This window comes from Triticum aestivum, chromosome 6B, assembly GCF_018294505.1.
Source record: "Triticum aestivum cultivar Chinese Spring chromosome 6B, IWGSC CS RefSeq v2.1, whole genome shotgun sequence".
Classification (NCBI taxonomy): Eukaryota; Viridiplantae; Streptophyta; class Magnoliopsida; order Poales; family Poaceae; genus Triticum; species Triticum aestivum.
In genome coordinates this window covers 80,382,083-80,389,518 of record NC_057810.1, presented here as the reverse complement: position 1 = coordinate 80,389,518, position 7,436 = coordinate 80,382,083, and positions in this window count along the sequence as shown.

Sequence of the window (7,436 nt, the reverse complement as noted above, 5' to 3'; positions counted from 1 at the left end):
GGCGTTCTCCATTTGTATTGAGCCTATTCATACTGCGTAGCACACACACACTGGAGTGGGCTTGTATGAATTTAACTGCGTAATTTGCTAACCTGCATCTGTTATGTTATGTTGAACTTTTTGTCTGGTGCTGATTAATGAATGTTGAACTACAACTGCCTTCCTGGTACTATTTTTCTTTCCTTTTTCTTTCAGATGCAATGACTGAAAGAATCGGATCCTGTTTCTCTGACACCAGTTGCCTGTGCGACGGGATCCGCACGCCGTGCTGCTGCTCGCCTCCCTAGAGCTGTATCTATCTGTCTCTAGTTCTTGTGCACCTCTGACATGGCACAGGAGGCACAAAGGATTTATTCATGGTATCGGACTTCAGAAGGAAAACGTTGCTGGTTAATCCTGTTGCATACATTGAGTAGTATTTAGGTTCAGTTCGTTGAGCTAGCTAGTTTCAGGTTTCAGTTAGTTAGCTGACGTCGATGTTTTTTCAGGTAGGTTCAGATAACTCTGCACAAGCTCAGATGCCACGCAACACAAAATCAACCGAAATAATCGGCACATTATTTGTCTTCCAATTGTCGAGCTCGCACGTTCACTGTACTGCCGAAATGAAACTAAGATACGTTTGATGCTGCCTACTGCACGCTGCAGATTGAACAATGGACGACGAAAACAAAACCAACCCGAATTCGGCTGTAGCTAGGATACTACGTACAAAAATTTCAGACCCAAATAGAATAAATGGATAATTCGCACATCAAGAACAATAACAACAAAAGACAAATTCCGCCAGCGTCATCATGGTCACCTACTGTATCGCCGCCCAGGTACTCTTAACTTCAACACAAATGCAAGGAGCCAAGAAACAGCGGCGCTCATCGACCTTCGTCGGCGGGCGCCGCTCGTCGACCTTCGTCGGCGGGCCGCATCTCCTGTTGGTCCGCTGATGGCTACGTCTACGGATCCAAATGGCAGCGCAAGGGGGCAACAGTCGCCTCGCGCGGCTAGGGCACGGATGGAGGAGGCGATGGGAAAGTTGGATCTCACGGAGGAAGAAGCCACCCCTTTGGTGGTGGATGATCTCGACAAGGAAGTTCAGCAGAAGTGGGCGATCGCTGGCAAGGTGCTGCATCGAAAGGTGCTTCACATACAGACTATTGCTAACGCGTTGAGGCCGGCCTGGGGAAACCCTAGGGGATTGTTCTTCAGGCCGGTGGGGGAGAATACTTTTGTTGCGGAGTTCGAGCATCGTCGTGATCATGATCGCGTGCATGATGGATCTCTGTGGCATGTGAGTCGGCATGCAGTGATTCTGGCTGATTTTGTGGATTGCATGAGGCCGTCAGAGCTCAAGTTCGATAAATTGCAGCTATGGGCTAGGGTTTTGAACCTGTCTTTCAACTTGCAAACTGAGTCTTGGGGGAAAGCTATTGCTAAACAAATAGATGAGACTGTGACCTCCGTACAGTTTGATCCTGTAGGAGGATTTCTGAGAGCTAGGGTTACGATTGATGTGCGTAAACCCTTGCGCAAATGGATCTTGATTGATTCGGCAAAGAGGGGGTCTAGGGACTGGTATGATATCCAATATGAACAAGTCCCGGACTTCTGCTTTTCGTGTGGTCGCCTCGGCCACTCTAATCTGGTATGTCTTACCCCGGGTACTCGCGATGAGAACGGCGATCTTCCTTTCAATACCAGTCTGCAGGCGCATGAGGACAGGAAGGCTTCTGGCTCGTACGATGGATCATCTCAGGAACCCCAGAACTCCACATCTAATAAGAAAGATGCTTCTTCGTCGAGCAACAGACCAACTACTAATGCTGAAGTCACCTCCCCGGTTAAAAAGAGAGTTAATCCAAAGAGGAAGGGGGGGACCTCAGACAAAGAAAGTCTATCGTAGGGTTGAGCAGCTAGCGTTGCCGAGCACTGAGAGCAACCTCGTCAATGGTGATACCCCTACAGATATAGTGATTTTTAATGCGCAGAAAACAAATGGCGTAATTGGTGTGGATGGTGGTGGACATGGGAATGCTAAGTGTGCAGAACCTGAACTAAGAAGAAGAAACCTACATCTACATCTTCTGAAAATTCGACAGCGGCTGCGTGTCAGCCCTGCCAGGGCCAATGAGATGCCTCGGTTGGAACTGCCGGGGGCTTGGGAACCCTGAGGCAGTTTGTGAGCTTCGCAATTTCATGAAGCAGGAAGGGCCCGTGCTGCTCTTCGTTATGGAGACAAAGATCAGGGCAAAGAGGATGGAAAGTTTGCAGCTTAATCTGGGGTTTGGGGGTGTTTTGTGGTGGACAGAACGGGATTAAGTGGTGGTATTGGCATGTTTTGGTCAAGAGACGTTAATATCGAGTTGAAGAATTTCAGTTCCGGTCACATTGACGTTAATTATGGCGCGGAAAGCTGACTTGTCCACCCCGGAATGGAGGTTTAGGCGGTTCTATGGAGTATCGAGAAGCGAAGATAGACACCATAGCTGGAGGTGTTTAAGGACGTTGCATGCGATTCCACACCAAGCATGGTTGTGTCTAGGAGATTTTAACGAGACCTTATTTGGCACGGAGCACTTCAGTCGGGCCGCAAGACCAGAATGGCAAATGCGTGCGTTCCGGCAAGTTTTGGAGGACTGCTCCTTGCAAGATCTTGGTTTCACGGGTTTACCTTTTACATGGGATAATAGGCAGGCGGGCAATATGAATGTCAAAGCTCGTCTTGATAGAGGACTAGCAAATGAAGCGTTCTTATAAATGTTCGACCATGTACAAGTTTGTCATATTAGTGTAGTGGAATCATACCACTATTTGATCTTGGTTCAGACCCAAGATGTGCAACAGAAGGGGACCGAAACCCTTTCAGTATGAAGATGTTTGGCAGTCCCATGTGGAATATGATCAGTTCGTCGCAGAGGCGTGGCGCAGAAACCATACTGGCTAGGGACTTGCAGGCATTCAGACTACTTTTAACTCAGCTCCAGAGCGAGCTGGGGTCATGGGGCGCCCGAGAATTTGGTTGTCTAGCCAAGAAAGTGAAGAAGCTGCAGAAAAAACTTGAACTATTGAGGCAGCAGTCCATTGGCAGAGGACCATCCGAGTGAGGAGAAGGCAACTATGCTGAAACTTCGTGAAGCTTTACGGCTAGAGGAAATTTGGATCAGGCAGCGCCCCCGCGTACCTTGGCTTCATCAAGGCGATCGTAACACGGCGTATTATCATGCACAAGCAGCATAGCGGAAGCGCATGAACAAGATTGCCAATCTTCGGCGTTCAGATGGGTCTTTTGTCAGTCTGAGACTGAAGACAAGGTGGAGGTGCGGTCGTTCTATGAGAATTTGTATACTTCCCAAGGTTACAATGATATGAGTGAGCTGCTTCAGTTTGTTCCAGAGCGTGTCAATGGGAACATGAATCTATTCCTAGATAAACCCTTTGAGCCAGAGGAGGTTCGTACTGCACTTTTTTCAGATGTCATCTTCCAAAGCTCCAGGCATCGACGGGTTTACGGCAAGTTTTTTCCAAAGGCACTGGAACCTTATTCAAGGTGATCTAGTGCCGGCTATCCTTGGTTTCTTGAATGGTGGTGACTTACCGATGGGCTTTAATGATACATTGATCACTCTTATCCCCAAGGTGAGAAACCCACAGTCTATATCTCAGTGCCGACCATCTCTTTGTGTCTGGTGTCCTACAAGATTGGGGCTAAGATGATCACTAACCGTTTGAAAGAGATTATGGATGCAATTGTGGGAGTGGAACAGAGTGCATTTGTCCCCGACCGCTTGATTACTGATAATGTGGTGGTCGCCTTTGAGAGTGTCCATACTATGAGAAGGCGGAAAAGGGGGAAGAATTATACATGTGTTGTCAAGTTGGACATGATGAAGACCTATGACCGTGTTGAATGGCATTATTTGGAGGCTATCATGCTCAAGCTTGGTTTTAGCAGTAATTTTGTGAACTTGATTATGAGGTGCGTATCTTCGGTCAGGTTCTCTGTTAGGGCGAATGGAGAATTATTACCATATTTCACACCTTCATGTGGATTGCGGCAAGGGGATCCAGTATCACCTTTCCTTTTTCTCTTATGTGCATAAGATCTCACTTCACTGCTTAATTATTATGGAGGTCCTAATGTTGACAGAGGTATAAGAGTGTCCTTTCGTGCACCGTGCGTGAGTCATTTGTTATTTGCCGATGATAGTCTCATTTTCATTAGTGCAACATAGGAGAGTGCACACAGGCTGCATGAGTTTTTGCTCATATACGCTTTATGCTCCGGCTAGTCTGTGAACAGAGACAAGAGTGCAGTGTTATTCTCACCAAATACTCCAACCGCTAGAAGGCAAGTTTTGAAGCTTGTTCTTGGTATGCAGGTTCAGGCGTTCAGTGATAAATACTTGGGTTTACCAACTGCGGTTGGAAGGATTACTAGTGATACTTTTGATCATATTGGCGAGAGAACAAGAAGTAAGATGAACGGTTGGTGATACGTCTCCAACGTATCTATAATTTTTGATTGTTCCATGCTATTATATTACCCATTTTAGATGTTTATGGGCTTTACTTTACACTTTTATATCATTTTTGGGACTAACCTACTAACCGGAGGCCCAACCCAAATTGCTGTTTTTTTGCCTATTTTAGTGTTTCGAAGGAAAGGAATATCAAACGGGGTCCAAACGGAATGAAACCTTCGGAAGCGATCTTTTTGGAACAAACGTGGTCCACGGGACTTGGAGTGGACGTCAAGCAACATAGGAGGCGGCCACGAGGGTGCCCAGCGCGCCCCCTACAGGTGGGCGCGCCCCCCACCCTCGTGGGCCCCTCGAGCGTCCACCGACCTACTTCTTCCTCCTATATATACCCACGTACCCTGAAACCATCGAGGAGCACTACTAAAAACTATTTCAACCGTCGTAACCTTCTGTATCCGCGAGATCCCATCTTGGAGCCTTCGTCGGTGCTCCGCTGGAGGGGGAATCGACCACGGAGGGCCTCTACATCATCTCCAAGGCCCTTCCGATGAGTTGTGAGTAGTTTACCACAGACCTTCGGGTCCATAGTTATTAGCTAGATGGCTTATTCTCTCTCTTTGAATCACAATACAAAGTTCTCCTCGATCTTCTTGGAGATCTATTCAATGTAACTCTTTTTGCGGTGTGTTTGTCGAGATCCGATGAATTGTGGGTTTATGATCAAGTTTATCTATGAGAAATATTTGAATCTCCTCTGAATTCTTTTATGTGTGATTAAGTTATCGTTGCAAGTCTCTTCGAATTATCAGTTTGGTTTGGCCTACTAGATTGATCTTTTTTGCAATGGGAGAAGTGCTTAGCTTTGGGTTCAATCTTGTGGTGTCCTTTCCCAGTGACAGCAGGGGCAGCAAGGCACGTATTGTATTGTTGCCATCGAGGATAAAAAGATGGGGTTTATATCATATTGCATGAGTTTATCCCTCTACATCATGTCATCTTTCTTAATGCGTTACTCTGTTCTTTATGAACTTAATACTCTAGATGCATGCTGGATAGCGGTCGATGTGTGGAGTAATAGTAGTAGATGAGTCAGTCTACTTGTCGCGGACGTGATGCCTATATACATGATCATGCCTAGATAATCTCATAATTATTCGCTTTTCTATCAATTGCTCGACAGTAATTTGTTCACCCACCGTAATACGTATGCTATCTTGAGAGAAGCCACTAGTGAAACCTATGGCCCCCGGGTCTATCTTTTATCATATAAGCTTTGAATCTACTTTTATTTGCATCTTTACTTTTCCAATCTATATCATAAAAATACCAAAAATATATTTATCTTATCATATTATCTCTATAGATCTCACTTTTGCAAGTGGTCGTGAAGGGATTGACAAACCCTTTATTGTGTTGGTTACGAGTTCTTGTTTGTTTGTGTAGGTGCGTGGGACTTTTGAGGAGCCTCCTACTAGATTGATACCTTGGTTCGCAAAAACTGAGGGAAATACTTATGCTACTTTGCTGCATCACCCTGTCCTCTTCAAGGAAAACCCACGCAAGCTCAAGACGTAGCAAGAAGGATTTCTGGCGCCGTTGCCGGGGAGGTCTTCGCTCAAGTCAAGACATACCAACTACCCATCACAAACTTATCTCCCTCGCATTACATTATTTGCCATTCGCCTCTCGTTTTCCTCTCCCCCACTTCTAAAATGATTTTCGAAAACCTTTGCCTTTTCTTTGCCCTCCTTCCATTCGATCTTGTGTTACCATGTACCTTCTTTTTGCTTGCATCTTCGCTTGCTAAAAGTTTATGGATCCTCATCCACTTGCTAATCTCTTTAAGAGATCCAATTATGATGAACCTATTGCTAGTGAGTTGAGTGCACTAGATTACCTTTATGAGGTTTTGCTTGAAATTCATGAATCTGAAAATTGTGATGAAGTACTTTATGAAGCGATTCATGATAGATCTTTGAATAAAAAGCATGATTCCAATGATTTTATTATAAATTCTATTGATGTCAATTGTGCTAATAATATGCAAAACCCTAAGCTTGGGGATGCTAATTTTTCTATGTCTACTACTTGTTTCAATGATCATGATTGGGGTGATTCTTCTTATGATCTTGAAAATTTATCTAAGCCCCATGATGAATATGAGATTGATAATAGTGTTTGCAATATTATTGACAGTGGGTTTGGAAGAGTGTCAACTTTAGATCCCACATATTTGGAGAATGTTCAATTTTATGAAATTTTTGATAAAAGCGGGTTTGGAGAGGTCATGACTTTAGTTAATGTTAATCCCACTATTTTGGAAGAGTGTCAACTTTGCATGCATGTGGGTCGTGCTGAAAATATTTTATGTGATAGCTATTTTGTTGAATTTGCTTATGATCCCACATGTAATTATTATGAGAGAGGAAAATATGATTGTAGAAATTTTCATGCTACTAAATTACCTCTCGTTATGTTGAGATTGCTATTGTTTCTTTCCGCTTCCTTGCATATGCTAGTTTCTGCTTGCTATGATAATTTGTTTGCCTATAAGATGCCTATGCATAGGAAGTATGTCAGACTTAGATGTGTTTGTCACGTGCTTCATGATGCTCTCTTTATTTCAATTCTTATATTTTATGTGAGCATCAATGAAATCATCATGCCTAGCTAGGGGTGTTAAACGATAGCGCTTTTTGGGAGGCAACCCAATTTTATTTTTCTTTCTTAATTTTTTCTTCTGTTTAGTAATAAGATTTTCATCTAGCTTCTGTTTAGATGTGTTTCATGTTTTAATTAGTGCTTGTGCCAAGTAGAACCTATAGGATAACCTATGGTGATAGTTAATTTGATTCTGCTGAAAAATAGAAACTTTGTGCGCACGAATATAATTTTAGTAATTCACATAAACATGCTTTTGCGTTGATTGTTTTTGCTGTAGATCAATAGACAAATTTC